Source organism: Cibotium barometz, chromosome 49 (genome assembly GCF_041138505.1).
Source record: "Cibotium barometz isolate CiBa-2024 chromosome 49, ASM4113850v1, whole genome shotgun sequence".
NCBI lineage: Eukaryota > Viridiplantae > Streptophyta > Polypodiopsida > Cyatheales > Cibotiaceae > Cibotium > Cibotium barometz.
In genome coordinates this window covers 33,830,402-33,851,334 of record NC_141094.1, presented here as the reverse complement: position 1 = coordinate 33,851,334, position 20,933 = coordinate 33,830,402, and positions in this window count along the sequence as shown.

Below are 20,933 nucleotides of genomic sequence, written 5' to 3'. Positions count from 1 at the left end.
TGTCTAAAAAGAAACCTAGTCGAAAACTGGACCTAACTAATCCTAACCAGAAGGTCAAGATTAAGTGGGAATGGCGATGTAAACCAATGTTTTGGTGGATAAACCAACATGGTATAGAAAGATCTAACATTACATGATGGTTATGTAAACCAATGTGTTGGTGGATAAACCAAAAGATCTAACATTGAACATGATGGCAAAATTAAGCAACTGATAATTAATTAATACATAATGTAGACAACATTGCACAGACAATACAAAGATGGAGATAGACTATGTGTATTTCTCAATGCTCTTCTCATTCTTCTTAATCATTCATGATTACAACTAGTGCTTGTGGGTATATAGCTATCAACTATTGAGCAATAGAATGACACATGACTATTGGAATCCTATTCCTAAACTACCCCTAAGCTAAGGGTACAAGATTAAAGTGGCGGCTTATTTCCTAAGCTAACGCTTGACATACCCGGCCGATGGGTATTCTGCCCTACAAACAAAAGTCAAACCCACTTGATGTTAAGGGTTATTTGAATAAGTGAAAATAAATCTAGATTCCATAATCTCTTTCTTGATTGTATAGATTTTCTTGAAAACCCAATCCGGATCTATTAGATGGTTGCCTAAAATCTATATCTATAATATGGGCTAATGGATGGACTTGTTTGTAAGAATTAAATATAGAAAGTAAATAATCTAGAAAAAAATATTATGTTTTGAATTTCAAATTGTATATTTTCTTCATTCTGCTTAGCATCATCATCCGGACTGTTACTCTAACCATATAGACAGGTAACGGTACCTCTTCTTTGTGAGCGAGTTTGCATTGACGAAGAACCTCTAACCATATAGTCAGGTAACGGTACCTCTTCTTTGTGAGCGAGTTTGCATTGACGAAGAACCTCTTTGAGTTGCCCATTGGAGGTCTTGATTTTGAAGAGAGATTTGGATTTTGATGATGATCCTCCAGAACATGGCTTGCTTGCTCTAAAGTGAGCTACTATATTTCCATTGCTTCTAGAGTGTAGGTGACACACCTTTCCATCTCATGCTCTAAGACATGAATAGAGTTTTCAATTGATTTGCCTATGTTTCCAAAACTTTTTCTTTATTTTCTATCAAATTTTCATACTTTGCGTGATGACTTTGAATCTTTCGGATTTCTTTCTCATACTCATCAAGCTTTCTTTTACAACATCCCACATTTCTATAGAAGCAATAGCTTTTTCTCTTAATTTGTCAATATTTACCAAGTCTTGAGCTCTTTGATCTTCGAGTTTAGCATTCCTTTTCTCCAGTTCTTGATTGGTTAACCTTAAGGCTTCAACTTCATTTTTTAATTGCTCTAAGTTATAGTGAAAACCGCGAGCATGTTCTTTGAAGATAATACATTCTCTTTGAAGCTTTTTAAACTATTCATCTTGCTCTAAGGTGACTTGCTTGCCTTTGTCGTTGGATTATCAGAGGATTGGCCTGTCACTTGGCCTGTGGGATCCTCAGTTCCTCTAGGAAACTAGGGATTTGGACCAATTGGTCCTCTCGATCCACCTCCTTTGGATGCACCTGCTTCAGACTAATCATATGGCTTGTTCTTCCTAAGTTCATCTGGGTGGCATATGCAGGATTGATAATGTACTGGAATTCTTTTATGTAGCCAACATAGAGACTTTCTATCAGTTCCTAGATTTTAGCTTTATAAGTATCCATATCATTACCAGACATTTCATAAATTTCCAAGTCTTCATTAGCAACTAGTGCATTAATACAACTATACAAAACTTGAAGACTCGCTCTATCTGCTTGTGCTACCTTTTCATGCTGCTCCATTGAAAATAGATGTTGAGTTAACAAATGTTAGCTTTTGAGCTCTAAATCCATGAATTTTTGTTGAAGCTCTATTATTTGCTCTTGTATCTTGGATTTATCTTGATTATCTTGACTTATTTCCGTACTAAGAGTCTCAACGATCTTCTTTAAGTACACCTATTCTGACTCCGAGGTCTACACCTTCTATTGAACTATAGGGAGCCCTGTTAACTTTGCTTTAGTCTTTTTTGTAGCTTAGATCTAGATAAATTCAACTCATTTTGGAGTGCATCTTTCTGAGTTGTTAGAGTTGCAAACACGTGTGGCTTTAGTGACTTTGGATGGGCATGTGCCATCTTGCTCCTTCAAGACATCCGGATTCTGGATGTGCGGAACTCTTTGCATGAAACCTGTTGATCTTCTTTCTAGATCTCCTCTTCAATTCTAGTAACTACATCTAGACTTGATTTATCATGAAACTTGTTCATTTTCCTTTCACCTGCCAATTGACTCTTGTGCCCCTGTTGCTGTTTTATGAGTGGGTTTGGTACACTATCAAGAACTCCCTTACGTAGAAATTGAAGGTATATTCTTATTTTTGTTTTCAATGAAGGACCTACGCTCTTAAGATTTGCTTGTAATTGATGAAAAAGAACATGGGCGCATGCAACAGGCTTCCCTACTGATGTATACAAATATAGACCCATTTCCCTCTTAGACATATATGTAAGCTTATGGGTAAGTATTATCATCTAAATGATAAACTTGAAATGTAGCCTGTCACACGAGCATCCTTGTAATTCACGAGCTTGTACTCTTTGCCTACTCCTTTGGAACCAAAATAAAATTCCATATCTACATCTATCACTGTAGGAACATCCCCACAGCTCCTTTCAGTGGAATACCCGAGCTACATATTCTAGAGTGAACAGCTTTGTACCTTGTGTCGATGTCTTCATAACTCCATTCTTGTGCAGCACCACCTACAAAAGAATAGAGGGTTGAGGGTTCCATGGGAGAGAGGCAAACTGCAATAAGCCCACCTTCCCTAGCCAGACACGGTTAAAGGTGATGTTCACATCTAAGACAACAGTGAGATTCTCTTGCAAGAATAGAGGGTTGAGGGTTCCATGGGAGAGAGGCAAACTGTAATAAGCCCACCTTCCCCAACCAGACACGGTTAAAGGTGATGCTCGCATCTAAGACAACAGTGAGATTCTCTTGCAAGAATAGAGGGTTGAGGGTTCCATGGGAGAGAGGCAAACTGCAATAAGCCCACCTTCCCTAGCCAGACATGGTTAAAGGTGATGTTCACATCTAAGACAACAGTGAGATTCTCTTGCAAGAATAGAGGGTTGAGGGTTCCATGGGAGAGAGGCAAATTGTAATAAGCCCACCTTCCCCAACCAGACACGGTTAAAGGTGATGCTCGCATCTAAGATGATAGTGAGCTTCTCGAATTCCACCATTTGACTACTGCAAGAAAAAACAGAGAGCTACAAGAGAGATTACAAGAATGAGAGAGAAAGTGCGAATGAGAGAACAATGAACTTAGCGAAAGTACTTGTGACGAATGAAAGTTTTGTTGATAGGGATTTAGAGTTTGGCATAAATCACACGAATGGCCAAAAAATCAACACAAGAATTTGTGATGACACACAAATCAATGTCGTAGGGCGGCTAAGAGAGATGAAATGCAGGCTGCCCCCTTAAGGTAATAATAATAACCCAATGGCTTTGCACACTACCCAATACATGAATAGTACATGGACAAGGAAACGTGTCATGTGAGTGCATGACACAAATAGTGCACACACTGGCACGGGCACTAGTCCTGGTAGCCTTCCAAAATAGGGCTTTAGTATAAATCCATTCATAGGCTTTGGCAATCTCACACCATCCAATGATGTTAATTCAAATGTGCTAGTACCAAGATTTTCGGATATCCGATACGTGCCTGTTCATCTTAACTTGAGTTTACTCGGATGATGTGGACCCATTCTAGAAATAAACAATAATATCGAGTTATCTTTATCAAAAATTTTGAATTTAGCATTTTTGTCAACAAAAAGCCTTCTGCCATTTTTGGATGACATCAGCATTCTAGCTACTCTAGAGCCTTTTCTCGCCCAACACCAGTAGTAGCTGCTCTAGCCGATACATGACTAATTCCTTCGTCGGAGACAATCTATGAGACTGCTATCCAAAAATTGGGGATTATGAATTCCATTGTCACCACTGCTTCCAGACCATATACCAATGAGAAGGGAGTGCTTCTAGTTGCTACCTTATATGTTATCTGGAATGCCCATCGTGCCGAATATAGCTTCTGATCCCAATCTGTTCTATTTTGATTCATGATCTTCTTTAGTATTCATTGCAATACTTGATTAGTGGATACTGCGTGACCATTGACTTGTGGATAATACACTATAGACTTTTTGTGAATGATTATATGATATTTAGTAAGATTTTGGATAACTTGATTCAGGATGTGTCCACCCTAATCACTAACTAGTTTCATGTTGGACAGCCGAACTTGGTCATTATCATTTCATATAAAAATTTTGCTATAAACATAGTTGTGTTGTCTTTGAGAGCCTTAGCTTCCCACCCATTTAGTATAGCAATCAGTGGTGGCCGACAAACATATATTTGTTACTGGTTATTTGAGCTTGTGGTTTGAATGGGCTCACAAAATCCAATCCCCACTTTTGAAATGGTTCCAAAGGTAACACTAGGTTGTGCAACATCCTATCCTACATGTGGTTGTCCTAATCTCTGGCAAAAATTGCAGTCTTTGGCAAATTGCTGTGCATCTTTCAACATTGTTGACCACCATTACTCGACTTGGAATAATTTCAGCCTATGATTTTTCCAGATAAGTTTCTTCCATTGATGCCTTGATGGGATTCTGTGATTACTACTATCTTCTCATGATTTGTAATGCACCACCTCAAGATTTGATCCACATCTATCTTGTACAGCTATCCTGCCAGATGTTCTACTTCAAAGGACCAACCTCTTTCGAGGACGATCTCTACTCATACCTTTTGAAAATGATCCATTCATCAAGAATAATAGCATCTCATTGTATCATGTATTTGATGGAATATCCATAATAAACAGCTCTGTATCCAAAAATTGATTTGAAGCACCATCCGTCGGTTCTCAGGGTTTTCTATCTGAGATAGAAAATCAACGACTACATACTCATTTTTGGGTCTATGTTTGATGGTGAACTCGAACTCCTGTAGTAGTAAAGCATCATCATCCATCTTGCTTTGTAAGATTAAGCTTTCTCACCAGATAAACTAGTGTGTGGCGATTGACATTAAAACAAATTGATTACCCAAAAGGTAATGCCCAAACTTGTTAATAGAATAAACCATTCCCATAGCTTCTTTCTTTGTCGTGGAGTAATTCTTCTCAATTGTAGATAACATCCAACTACCATAGTAAATTGGATGAAACCATTCGACCTTGGTTTATTGCATTAAGGCACTACTAGCAACATCTAATGCGTCCACAAAGAACTGAAATAGCCTCTCCCAATCCGGAGGTTTCACAATCAATGCTATGGTGAATAACATCATCTTTAAGTGCCGAAATTCTTTCTCACACTTCTCATTCTATATATACTGAGCATTTTGCTATGTAAGCATGTATAGTGGGCATGCCACATGTGCTAGATATTTGAGAAACCTTGTATGTGATTTAATATGTCCTAGGAATTTGCTCAGTTCTTTAGTATTACATGGAGCTTTTGAACGACAACAATCACCTTCTGGGGATCCACTTTCTGCTAACCCATTTTGACACAATGTGGCCAAGCAAAGCTCCGTTGCTTTACTACAAAAGCACATTTTTTGGATTGAGACTCAATCTAGATTCATGGCACCTCTGCAAACATAATGTTAAGTGTTGGAGATGCTGCAACCACCTCTTGAAGACATTGAAGTCATCCACAAAGTCCCTCATGAATGTTGTGAGGTACTCATAAAATAAAAGATTTCTTGAACCATCCTTTGGAATGTGGCATGTACATTCTTTAGCCCAAAAGTCATTACATTGGAAACGCCCCCACTCTGTGTGACAAAAGTTATCTTTTCTTTATCCTTTGGTGCCATCCTTACCTAATTGTATCTGCTGAATCCATCCAAGAATACATCCCATGTTACCAACTACATCTAGCAATGAGTTTGTAAACGGTATTGGAAAAGGATATATGACTGTGGCTACATTCAACTTTCTGTAATCTACACATACTCTTAGCTTTCCATTCTTCTTAGGAACAATGAAAATTGGAGACACCCAATGAACTTAATCAATCGAATAAATGAATCCTCCTTTGAGCAATTTGTCAATTTCTTCTTTTACTTGCCGGGTATAAATCGGATTCATCCGGTACCTCTGCTCTGCCGAATGGGAACTATATGTTCCTTGAGATTAATTTTATGTTGATAATAAAATTTGGGATAAATGCCATTCATATCTATATAACTCCAAGAAAACACATCTTTGTATCTTGATAGCAGTTCCTACAATTGTTGTCTCCATTCCTCTTTAAGTTTGGCACTTGCCCAGACCATTCAAGGGCCCTGATCGTCTCTTAAGTTCATTTTAGACAATTCATCTTCTTGCACCCAACTACTCTTCTGCATGTTCCTCTCATGGGCTTCTCGAGTAGATATGAATGCCTTGATTTCTTCAATAACCTTATCCTTTTCTGCTTTTAAATAAAATTCTTGGATTTTCTACTCTGAATTGGCCAAGATTGCTTCCTCCATGGTTTCCCAAGGATTGGTTGCACTGCCATAACTTTTGGCTCATATTGTGACACTATCCTATCAAAATCCACCTCAAATAAGAAACTAAGTCTAGATTTTCCTTAAAAATTTCTCTTCCTCATTATCTTCAACTCCTTCCAGCCAGTTGAGCCCTTTTGCATAGAGTGGTTAGTCTGACGGGTTGACTTTTCCTTTTAAGAATACGGACACTTGGACCTTTTTAACCCATTCCTAGGGTTAACAAGATCTACCACCATTATCTTACATCAAGGAGTCACCAAAGATACACTAAAGGTCACACATTCAAGATATGAAGCAATAGTGTCCAAAGCTACAACTTGGACGGGTACTCGTAATGGTGTGATAGAGTGTTTATGGGCGATTCCTACTTCAAGAGCATGTGGTAGCAAGTTAGGATGAAGTCCTAAGTGATGTACTTCATGAATATATTATGAGAGTAGTCATTGTAATAGCATTAGGCCTCTTATGAGCCTAAAGTGCCCGGCCAGCCATAGTTTAAGTGAGTGCGAACACTTATGGCCATGTATATAAGTGAATATCTCTCATAATACAATAACTCTCCCATTGTGCAATTGTCTTACTCTTGCTAATCTCTCTCCCTAATGCATGCTAGTGAGTGTGTGTGAGTGAAGTGAGGTGAGAGGAGGGACGAGTACCCATAGTGTAATGCGATGATGTGACAACGCTCGCGGGAGGTGCAGTGGAATTGCTTCTCAAGGAGTTGTAAATCTTGGAGACCTCAAGGGCTACAAGCTCTACCATTGGAAAGATCCTCACAATAGTTGCGGTTGTTAATCCTATTTTGGATTAACAAGTATGCTCCTCCAATTGAGAGGACATTAATAAGTGTCATGTAAAGGTACTATAAAAGTTGTACAATATGAGATATTGGCCACCAAAGGCCTTAGTTAAGTAAGTTTTGGGTGCCCAAGTGTGAAAAGGGCCAAATGTATATAAGGCATTTTCTCAGAATGAATAGACACAATCCCCCTTTGTGCTATTGAGAGCTCTTCTTTGTGTCTTGAGAGAGATTGAGAAAGAGCATTCTAGCACTTGTGCCTCTTCTATGCTTGTGTTGGAGAGTGAGAGAGAGAGAGTGATTGCCTTATGCGATGGTGTAAGTGACTCTATGATGACAGCGTGGAGGTGGAGCTTGGAGGTTTGGAGCTTAACAAGTGAGCTTGGAGGCCTCAAGGGACTCAAGTTTGAAGCATTGGTAAGTGCCCTACAATAGTTGTGTTCTATTGCTCTTTCCTTTAGGTGAATGAATTGAGTTACCTCTTGGAAGTTTGGTAGCTCATAACATTTTTGGCACCACTGTCGGGAAAACACCTTTGTTTCTTCCTTCCTCTTGGAGTTTCAGCTCCCATTGCATAAGATTCACGATTGCCTTTGCATTCTAGTAGTGCATTGGGTAGGAAATGAATGGATAAGATTTGTGTGGAAGTGAAAAATCGTGAGAAGTTGGTTGTGTTTGTTGTGTATTTGTGTGGTGGAGTGGTCTTGGAAGAGAGCTTCATTGTTTTTTCTAGTTAATTTTGATGTTTACATCACAGGAATCATCAACGTGAACGAGCAGGTTGGTGTTCTATTTTTTTTTCTTTTCCAAAATTCACAAAAAGCGAAAAAATATGGAGCCATTGACTGTGCATTGAACTTGTATTATACTTCTTAGGCGTGGCACAATCATTTTGGAAACAGTTGGATAAGTATTTTGCACCCAAAATCACCTTAGTTGACGTGGGAAGTTCCCACGTTGATGTGGGAAGTTCCCACATGAAACTGTAGGAAAATCGTTCACGACATGAACCATTTTCTACAACTTCATGTCGTGAATTGCTCCAGGCGTCGACGCCATAATTCACAAGATTACCTTACCAAAAATAGGTAGCCTTATCCTGACACCTCTAACACCACGATGTCTGACAAAATTAAGAATCATGAATGTGCAGGAAATTGCTCACGACGTGAACTATGTCAGAGCACTTCACGGCGTGAACCATTTTAGAACCCTTCATGGCATAAACTTTTTTTAGTTCACGATGTGAACCAATTGCTTTTTCACGACGTGAAACCTTATCTCTTTTGGCATAAACTTTTTTTAGTTCACGATGTGAACCAATTGCTTTTTCACGACGTGAAACCTTATCTCTTTTGGCATGAACATTTTTTACCTCTTCATGCCTTAATCAAATCAAACTCACAAACTTGGTATAGTTAGATTAAGGCTAAGGAAGTCATGAGAAATTTGAAAATCATAACAAGGTAACGTGGAATTCTGAGTCCAAAAGATATGAGCCATCTGTGTGCTGACCAGCAGGAGATGGTGAGGCACACTGTGATGTACAGTCCATGAGATATGCAAAAAATCATTCACGACATGAACTGTTTTCTGACACTTCATGCCGTGAACTATTCTCTGCAATCTCATGGCCTTAGAAACAAGTCAACAGAATCTGACCAAAATTTAATTAGGGCAGCAAAATAGCTTATCAAATCATACATACATGTACTTGAGGTCTGGAAAGCTCATCGGGAGATGACCTCACTCCTGAGTAGTGCATCAAATCACCCAGGATCTTCCTATAAAAAAAGTATGGGTTTAGGCCACTCAATTGAGTGTCTTAAGGAATCTAACCACTGTTGAAACTAGTAGTGAAGAATCCATAGAAGAAGGGCTGTGATACTCTGGGTTTGGGGAAGAGGAGAAACCACCCTCCCCAACCAGATCCAGTGGTATCATTGATATCGCCCGGGGATTTTTTGGTCTCCAAACTAGACGAAGAAGCGCAATCTGCGGGCATGGGTCTGCCAACCAGCACTGGACTTGGTCCAAGGCAAGAAGTGCCTATCCAAATGTCAAATTTGAGGCTGTCAAACACTTGCACTCCCCGAATGAGAAGAGACATTGAAAGTGCAACTAGGACAGGTCAAGTATTCTTCGCAACCAGGACAGGTCAAGTATTCTTCGCAACCTTAGAGGAAGTAGAGTTAGATCTGAAAAGGATCAAGGTGGAACGACAGCTATACGAGAATTGAGCTTAAGGAAATAAGAGTTTGATACTCGAAGGGCGAGAGCTGAACAAAAGGAGATGGGAAGTCTAAACTCACTCCAATCACGGGGTAAAGAGCTAGAAATAGTCATGGGAAGAAGTGAGGGAGAAATTCCAAACTTAGAACCCATTAATGAAGAGCCCAAAGAGCGGAGGAAGGGTTTGTAACCCTAGAAGAAGAGGATAAACTACCAAGAGTGGCGAGCGAAGTGGAAGACCACCTGTACACCAAAAAGGAAATCGAGCAGATGATCAATCATCCTACATTCCTACAAGACATGGAACTCTTAATTCTGCAAAGGCGGCTAATGTGATGAGCCATTCCAAAGTGAAGTGGCAGGACCATCCCATAGACCGGAGATGCCTAGAAGAGCCAACATAGGAAGTGGATGAGGTTTAGGTAGGGGGAGCAATTCCTCAAAGACCAACGGTGGATCCAACCATCAATCTTAATGCACCCATAAGGACGGATCTGTTGAATATGGGTGGCGAAAATGGGCTGAGGAATGGTCAGGGAACTAGGTATTGCTCTAGAATCCTGACCCTCCCAAATGAAGCTAGACATCATTTCCAAGCTTGTTCAAAATTTCTCTGGGGATGGGGATCCTATTCAACATGTAGAGATTTTTGAATCCACATACGAAACATGTGGGCCAGTGAATGATGTAACGATGATTCATGCTTTCTCACTGACCCTAGAAGGGAAGGCGCATCAGTGGTTCCGAACCCTCAAAGTTGAGGATAAGGTTAACTTCACATGACTCAAGAATGTGTTTGTGCCCAGCTTTGCCACAGAAGTGGCGACAAATGGAGTCCTATGTGGAACAACAGCACAATATCAAACAAAAGGAAATGGAGTTGATGAGAGACTATGTGTCTTGACTAAAGCACTTAAATTCAAGGTGCAAACTACAGGAAAGACTAACTAATTGCCTTCCTTCCGGAGAAGAGTTAGAGACCACAAGATGCATGATTATTTGGTATTAGCCTGACCGGCTACTCTAGATGCATGTTGCGATTTGGCAATTAAATATGAAGATAATATGCTGGAATTGCCATTACGGAAAGATGTTAGAATATCTTCGGCAACAACAACTTCGTGTGTTTCGAGTCACCAAGAGATTGGAACTTGGAGCAAACAAGTCGGAAACATGACTGTGGAAGAGCTCTATAATAAAACATTAGAGAAATTGAAGGTAAAGGAGGGAAGAGAAACATCTGGGCTGGGCATACCCATCTTTACCCCCATAGAGAATCGGTGTGGTTCTCTATGTGCAGATTGAATCACACTACCATCGAATGCCCACAGTTAAGAGCAAGGCCACTACTCTATATTGTACACACTGTGTCAAATTAGGGAATCATGACACTTCAATGTGTAGATACCCAAGATTCCAAACAGTTACACAGTTTTGCCGGCACCTAGAGCTCCATTGGCCTTACTAGCACCACTTGTGCAAATCACTGCAGGTGCATGACATCCCAACTCTTCCTATTTACATAGGGGGATGTTTTGGATACATGACACTTCACCTCTACCACCACCTATTCTACCACCACAACCACCACATGCTAAAATCAACCAATTATTGATTGAAGAGCCATCAGAAGATATTGATACGGTGCATGAAGTAGAACTTAGTGTGGAGAGTAATATGAGGAAGCTGTGGAGATCGCACCATAATTCTATGTTCTATAGAATAACACGCCAGTACCCGTGTTTCAAACCACGGTATAGTGGAAGGGTAAGGACATAAACTCTAATGTGAGGAGATGACCGCTCTATAATGTTTTGACTGCGGTGGGTTGCATCGAATTGCTGAGTGTCCAAACAAGAATGTGGTTTATATGCATCAACCCCAACAATTGATTGCTCTACCCAATGACATGCCAGTACTTACTTGTACTAAATGTGGCATTGATCATTTGATCAAGGATTGTCCATGTGGTTTATACCCGTGTTTCAAACCACGGTATAGTGGAAGGGTAAGGACATAAACTCTAACGTGAGGAGATGACCGCTCTACAATGTTTTGACTACGGTGGGCTGCATCAAATTGCTGAGTGTCCAAACAAGAATGTGGTTTATATGCATCAACCCCAACAATTGACTGCTTTGCCCAATGACATGCCAGTACTTACTTGTACTAAATGTGGCATTGATCATTTGATCGAGGATTGTCCATACCACGAAAGTGGTTCGACTTCCGCTTCTAACCAGGCCACCATCCAGACCATTAGTGTGTAGCCTGGAAATATCATGCCACTCAATGTCCTGACACAAGCCTAGATCCAATTGGGGGAAAGGGGAAGAACTGAGCAGATACGACCACTTCCAGAGTTGGTCGAAGAAGAAAAAAGTGGGTAAGGGTGACACCAGGGTCACAATCCAAGATGGACCCAAAGAAGATATGATTGACACCAGATCCACCCAATCGAGAGAAGAAGGGGATCAAGTGGTCAACCACCAAAAAGATCTTGACCTAGAGGTGCAAAGGGAAAGATCATAAACCCCTAAAGGAGTCATGGAATACCCAAATGCCAATGAGGAGATAAGAAAGCTCAAAGACGCCAGGGCCTTAGTAGAAGAATGTCAACGGCTTCATGAAGCCAAGATAAGGGCTAACTGGGTAAGGGATACAATGTATCCAGGAAACCAACCAACAAGGGAAAGAGAATTGGATGTACCTACTCCAATTCTAGAGGACACGGAAGAGGGATCTCAAGGGAATACAATGTCAAGAATATTTGAGGAAGATGTGTAGGGTGAGTCCATCCATTCATTCCCTAGGGATGGGTACAAGACACACACACATGGAAGGAACCCTCAATTGCAGAAGAACACAGAGACATAGGAAGCCTCACGACTGTACTATCCACGCCTGTGCAAATGCCATTAGGACTACTGCTACGCAGTTCACCAATATTATGGGCATACATAAAGGAATGGGTAGAAGGTGGACTAAGGCCACCCGACACTACAGAGGATGTTCTGTCACCTCTGGCAAAAAGAATCCTAAAACACACAAGGGAAAGTACAACCAGAGTCGTCAAGATACCAGTTAATCAATTGGGACGTTATTACGAAAGTGATGACACTAATGCTACAATTTCAATTCATCATAACGGGTACCAGCAGAGGCATTGGCTATCCTGGATGGTGGGGCAAGGGTTAGCATCATCACAAAACATTGTTGGGAAAACTAGGGAAAACTAGGGAAAACCCAATCTAATCGTTAAAATGCAGACGGAACATCTTTAAGACCCATTGGGCTTTTAGAGAATGTGAAACTTAAACTCTTTACGTTTCACTACCATCATACATTTGTAGTAATGGACTTCCTATGCCAACCAGACTCATATGACATCATATTGGTGGGGAGACCTTTCATGAGGCAATCCAAATTGGTGCATGATTGGGCATTAGATAATGTGTATGTGCATAGGGATTCGCAAATTTTAAAGATAGATCTGAGAACGTGGAGAGCAAACCCCATGAAAGGGCAACTGTTCGGTAATGATTTGGTCACAACTGAGTGGACCACATCCATACAAATTTGCCAGCCCACGGTGGAAAATTCCAAAGAGGAAGAGGAAACGAAAATGTATGCATCACTTCCTCCTCCGGATTTCAGTGAAAACTAGATGCATGTGCTAGCTACCATAGATGTGATGCAACCCAGAGGGACCCAATATGTGGAATCTTGAACTATTTCCACTACCTCTGTCTATATGGTCAATTGGCAAACCATTGATGAAGAATCAGAAGAGGATGCCTCTAGCATAGAAGGGACTGGATCACAAGGCCGTAACAGCGCTCAACGCCTCAAAAGATGGTGAACACAGAAACGATAGATTGCTCGACAAAATGCCCTATTACAAAGAAAACCCATGGATGCCTAGTGTTGGCTGAGATACCTCGAAGCCACTAAGGTACACGACGAGTTTTATAAGGTACACGATGATTTTTATAAGGATTGGTGTGAGGAATTGAGTAAGATATCACTTGAAGGGAAACATAAGGAGAAATTCATCCTTCAAGAAGAACCAGAAACACCCAAGCTTATGAAAGCTAGGCATTGAAAATGAAATAAAGCTTTGGCAGAAGCTGAGTGTGAGGCTAGGAAAGTCATGGCTATAACAAAAAGTGAAAATGAGGATAAACCAGACTTGCTTTCAGTACCATACCACTTGCTTTCAATGTAGGTTTTGAAGTGGTCTGGTACTTCAAAACCTACATTGAAAGCAAATGGGGATTTTTCTTTTTGAATAACATAAAGATAAAACTTATTTCCACAAAATTTAAGAAAATTTTGCCATAACCTCCTTTGTATGGCTGACCATTTCTCATTTTTTACATTCTAAATTTACTTTAAAATTTATCCCAAGATGAAATAAAGCACTCTAATCTAATCAATTTTTCACTTCTAAAGAGTAATCAATAGGAAAAGTTTAACTCAATTTATTTGTTACTCAGATAGAACATATGGATTGGTTATCACCAATTGTAATAGTGCCAAAAAAGAATGGGAAACTTAGGGTATGTGTCAATCTTAAAAAGGTCAACGACGCGGCTACTAGGAAAGACCATTATCCATTGCCCTATATGGAACATGTTTTGGAGAGAGTGGCCTGGTGAAGAATCTTACAGCTTCTTGGACGGATTTTCAGGCTACAATAAGGTGTCTAATAGCACTAGAAGACCAGCATAAGACAACTTTCAATACAATGTGGGGGACATTTGCATACAAAGTCATGCCTTTCGATCTCACCACCAATACCCCAGCAACATTCTAACGATTGATGCATAGCCTTCAAAGACTACTTTGCAGAAGTGGTTGGAGGTATTCATTGATGATCTGTGTGCACACTCTCGATGGTGGGCAGACCATCTGGCTTGCTCACAGTTCATGCCATAAACTGGTCCAAAGTGGTTCATATCGTGAAATAGTTACTTTCCCCCCATACCAATCTCGTAGGATGACACGTGGCATTCTTCATTAAGGCAACCGCCTAGTCCGACGGCCCTGCCATAAATTTGAAATTCTTTCCTTTTTCTGTCATTTCGCAGTTGTCTTCCATCATGTGCTTAAACACAATCGCGCTCTCTTGCATTGCATCCCTCCTCGCTTCTTCAAATCGTTATGTATTGAGATGGGAGCTTGGACCCTTCTTTGTTTTTTCTTTTCTTTTCATCTTTTCAAACTTTGATCGTAATCAATTAAATGTCTCGATTAAACAAAATCCTTGCATGTTGAACAAACGTCTTGCATTTTCAACAAAGGATTTCTTACTATCCATTGCTCTGTGATGATCGATCTAAACTTTGCTAGGCAGTCTCATCCAAGCATGCATTAATCAAATCTACAAGAAAAACAAAACATAAATATGTTACGGTCAAACCTGTGGTTTCATAGAAATGCTAGAAACTTGAAGTTTCACGGAAATGCTAAAAACTTGCAGTCTCACAGAAATGGCCAAAAACCTGCACTCTCATGAAACTAAACCTCACGGATTTCCGTCTCACGAAAATCCATCTCACGGATTTTCCTCTCACAAAAATCCATCTCACGGATTTTTGTCTCATGGTGGAAATCTATCTCACACAATTAACTCTACAGAAATCCATCTCATGCAATTAACTGTCATAAAAATAACTCTCACGGATTTTCATCTCACGGAACTAAACCTCATGGATTTTCGTCTCACAGAACTAAACCTCATGGATTTCTGTCTCACGAAGGCCGAGAGAGTAAAAATGCCTGGAAAGTTACATCCTTTAGACATCCCCCAGATGAAGTGGGAATGTATCAGTATGGATTTTATTATTGGATTACCTTCAGTACAATCAGGTTACAACTCCATCTTCGTGGTAGTTAATAGATTAACCAAAGTTGCCCATCTGATTCCAGTAAAGAAACCTACACTACAGTGGATGTGGCCAGAGTGTTTCTCAAGGAAATCTTCAGATTGCATAGCCTACCCAGAAGAATAGTAAGTGATCGAGACCCCAAATTCACGTCAAGATTCTGGACTGCATTTTTTGAAGTAGTAGGAACTTTCTTGGATCTCAGCACAGCTTACCACCCTGAGACCGATGGTCAAACAGAAAGGGTAAACCAAGTATCGAAGATATACTTCGGTCATGCTGTGCAGGGAACCCAAGAAGTGGCTAAGCTATCTACACCTAGTCGAGTTCGCCTACAATGCTTCTTATCACCGAAGTATCGGAATGAGCCCTTTCAAAGCTCTGTATGGACAAGATTGCTTAACTCCGTTAACTTGGTCTGACCCATTGATTCATTCGAGTACGGCCCAAAAGAAGTTCTCTATCTCTTAGGAAGTACAAGAAGTTATCCCCCATATATTGTGGGCCATATCTGATTACAAAGAAAGTAGGTGACTTAGCCTACGAGCTTCTTTTGCCTCCTCATCTTAAAGTACATAATGTATTTCATGTCAGTCTTCTTAAAAAGTATATACCAAGCCTGAATCATGTGCTTGATGATGAAATCTTAACCTCTTCAACCCAAGGGCGGATGGAACTCCAACCTGAAGAAATCCTTGATGTTCGAGAAAAGATTCTCAAGAATAGAATTCTGAGAGAATTATTGGTTAAATGGAAGTTCTATCCTTTTGAAGATGCCACCTGGGAGAAAGAAGTCGATCTGTTTTGCGAGATTACCCCCAGTTTGTGAGATGAGGATATCTCATGTTTTTCAAGTGGGAGAGAATGTAAGATTCCTCCCCAACCTCTCAAGATGTCCAGCATCTTTCCTTGTAATCAAATCCCTCTTCAGAAATATAAAAGATCTTGTTTCAACCTGTTTCGACCTAGAGAGAGAAAATATTCTAGAGAGAGAAAATTCAGATTTTGAATATTTTTGGATGGAAAAATATCTCTTCTTATTAAAATAAGTTCCCCAGAAACAGAAGTTCAAAAAGATTTTCAGAAGGTGCATTAGAAATTAAGCAAGAGGCCTTATCCTAGGGGTCCAGATTTTTGAAAAATTTCAAATTAAGGTTTTGAAGGGCCAATCAAATTCATCCAAATGTATGAAGAAGATAAATAGAAGAAATAAAGAAAATCACCCCCAAAAATGAGTAAATACTCACATAAGATGAAGAGTGGACTAAGGACCAAAGGAAAAGCTAAAAAAATGGATTTTTGACACCTCACAATGGGGATTCCCCCCTCATGAATGAGGCGCCTACTTCACATGTGCAATTGAGTTTTAAATCTTCAAAAATTGAGATATTTCATCTCTCCTCTCCTAATTCAAGTCTAGTTCCAAAAAGTTAGCTCAACTGACCTAAAAATGGTCAAAAATTGACCAAACTGATTTGGAAAATTCTAGAATCAGTTTGTTTGGTTAGGAGCTCAAATTTTCCTATAAATAGAAGCCTCTCCCTTTGTTGAAAAACAATAGTATTTTTGCACTGTTACCCTACTTCTCCCAAGAGCCAAAAACTGTGAATTTACTCATAATTCATTAGTTTTTGACTTTCCCTCTTCTAAAGATTGGTGGCTACTCTTGTTTCAAACAAGAGTAGATCCCTCAAACCATCAAGCCAAAGGAAAGCTCTCAAATTCTCCTTGTAAGTTGAAAATTCTTCTCTTTTCTATTTTATTTTATGGTTTTTTATGATTTTTGTCTTCTCTAATATAAATATGATTGAAAAAAGGCATTCCCCTCTCTTCTTTAGTAAATCCAACCATTCTTTATCCTAGATGAATGATTAATGGATAAAATCAAGTTTTTCATAATGTTTCTCTTTGATAAGTAGAAAATGTTTACATTAGAATGATTTAAATACTCTTGGTGAACTTCTAATTAATTTTAGTGAGTTAAAAATTGAAAAATGTTCAGCCATACAAAGGAGGTTATGGTGAAATTTTCTAAAATTGTGAAAAATAAGTTTTACTTTTTTTATTCAAAAAGAGTAATTCCCATCGTATATGTATTCTTAAAGTGTTATTTTTCATCCTAGGTATAGAAAATTGCTTACTAAAAATATTAAAAAAAAGTGTTACTTTCTTTAGAATTAAATTCTATGTATAGAAGGAAGCTTATTGAAATTTTATTTTGATCATAAAAGAGTGATTTTCATCATGAATGATTTATATGCATAAAAGATATTTTTTAATATTAAAAGTGTGATTTTCATCATAAATGATTTTTATGCATAAATGGATGCATGAAAGAAATTCTTTTATATTAAAAGAGTGATTTTTATCATAAATGATTTGTATGCATAAACATATGCATAAAAGATATTTTTTATATTAAAAGTGTGATTTTCATCATAAATAATTTTTATGCATAAATGGATGCATAAAAGAAATTCTTTTATATTAAAAGAGTGATTTTCATCATAAATGATTTGTATGCATAAAAGATATTTTTTTAATATTAAAAGTGTAATTTTTATCATAAATAATTTTTATGCATAAATGGATGCATAAAAGAAATTCTTTTATATTAAAAGAGTGATTTTTGTCAAATGATTTATATGCATAAAAGATATTTTTATATTAAAAATGTGATTTTTCTCATAAATGATTTTATGCATAAATGGATGCATAAAATAAATTTTTATATTTAAATAAGGGTTCTCTTAATTCTCTGTTTGATTTTCGTAAAAATTAGAAAAATAAATAAGTAGATAATCTATGAGAGGAAATTCTACCGTTTCATATTCACTAAGATGGTAATGAGAAAATTCAAATAAACTATCAAAGTCGGAGATCGAGATAAATGATTATTTTATTCCTCATAGGAATTCATGTTTAGTTTACTAGAAATTTGTAAGCAAATATTCAATGAACGAAATTTAAAAAAAGAGAAATTGAAATATTACCTTTCAAGAAAGATAGTTTCGGAAGAACCTTTCCAGACCCAAACTCTGATTCAGACTATTGACTAAGACCTAATTCCTTCGTTAGTTTTGATCAATGACGATGTGCCCAGTTCAGGAAAAATGCACTCAAATCACTCACCGAATCTGAAACTAAGTTGAGACCTTTGATTTTGATCTGAGGATCAAGATTATAGAATTCGAGGAATTGTGCTTGGGAATCCAGACCTGTGATCTAGAAGTATTGGGATTCGGAATTAAGATATAACCATTGTATTAAAAAAAAATCAAAACTGAAAACTTGCATAGAAACCGTGTTTTCTTGAAAGACTGTCTTACGCCAGAATGCTAGAGGGAGCATTTGGTATATGTGTTTTCTAAGGGAAGTTCGGTTGCAATAGTTGCTGGGGGGACAGCTCACGCGGCAAAGCCTTGACCAGTCTCGGTATGGTTAAAATGGTGCGCTTTCGGTACGATGGACGAGGGCCGACGAAGCGGTTCCCTGAGTGAAGTGCTAGGACACCTAAGGAGGATCCTGGAGGGTTCTGACCAGGAGATGCACGGGCTCGCGATACCGAGGACACCCATGCGTATGTCGAGGAAGATATTATATGATGGACCAATGTTTATTGTAATCGATTACTGGATCTCGTTGTTGACCTGCTGGTCTCAACGGAGAGTCCAGAGTGATACTGTTTTGTGAGAAACAAAGACTCAATGGAAATTTTGAGTTATGATATGTGTAAAGTAATTGTTTGTCACAACGGATTGTTTTATAAGTTAAAGTTTAAAGAGGAGTGTGTGCGTACTTGTTTTCTAAAGCAAAAGTTAAGAAAGGCATTCAATTATGGGTGGGTGAGTACTTATTTGTTTCTACTATTCCAGTGGTTGGGCGGTGGCTAATGGGCGGTGGCTAACCCATGGGCCGGATGGGGTTAAGCTGGAATCAGTAGAGTTTTAATAATAAAATTGATTAATAGGAATACGCTTAGAACTCGAGTAGTTAATTAGAATCCTGAAGACTTCTCTACAGAATAAATCAACGGCTGTGCCTGATTCAATCAGGAAAAAAGCTTTGATTCCTTCAAGTTACGTCTAAATAGTTTCCCTTCTATCTGGTTTATTCAGATGAAGGTTAGTTTAGTACCTTGACCTCGTTAGAAAAATTCGTTAATAAAATAAAAATGGTGGAATCGTCCCCGCTTCCCAGGCATGGGAGATTTTTCGGTTTCGGTTTTCGGAAGGACCACCAGCCTAGTCTCGTGCTCGGACATTGGAGGGCGAGGCCCCAAGTGAGAAACCCTGCCTGCGCCAGAGAGATCTACTTCCGCTGCTACCATCCGGGAATCTAGTGCACAGAGGGGGCAGTGGGATCTCATAGTTCTTCAGTATCTTTGTGGCACATCCAGTTATGGTATCACTTATTCTAGTGGTTTTGATTTAGTGGGATTCACAGATGCTAATTGGGCTAGTGAGTACAAGCCTAGGTGAGCTCTTTTCAGCCCTCAACATCAAGGAATCTCATATGCAAAAACGTGACTTTGTAGTTTGCAAAATCACAATTCTCCATTAACGTGATTGCATAATCATGGTCATTAAAACCAAGCCCACTAAAAATTTGATCGTGCTACATTACCATTCAAGGTGCCAAAATGGCCCTCGTTGAGACCTAGTGAATCCCAATTGTCACCATGATTCTGTAGTCTGCAAAATCACGACTGTCATTATACCACGTCACCAATCACATAGTCCCATGTCATGCTCATGATTGCTATATCATCAATCACGCCTACATAATCACAGTGTGACTATCAAAACATAGTTGTACATATCCTTGTTAACTCATTTCTAGGGTTAACAAGAGCTACTGCCATTATATTACATCAAGGAGTCAAGGTAGAGACACCTAAAAGTCATACATTCAAGATATGAAGCAATGGGGTCTAAATTTTTCTTGCTGAGATTAAAGATCTCAAAGAACAGTTGATTTCTGCAGGTGAGATTATTCCTGATCATTCTCTTGTGCAGAGTGTTCTTGATGCTTTACCTGAGACATATCAGACTTTTGCTTCCACGTGGAGACTTCTTAATGAGGACAGACCTGATGCTGTAAAGTATGATACTTTAGTCAACAAACTCTTGCAAGAAGCACAGTCCAGGCAAAACAGGGCTAGGCAGCGTGCAGTTGATCAAGCATTTATTGCTGCCCAGCAATAGAGAAGAAGTGGTAAGGCAGCCCCTTCCACTGTTTCTTCTCCTATTAGTAGGTCTGCAACTTCTTCTCCTTCCACTAGTAGCAACAATAAGTCTGAGAAGGATCTTGATAAAGGCAAGAAAAAGACCAGGTGCAACTATTGTAAGGCAAATGATCATATCATTAAGAATTGCCCTAAGCTAAAGACTA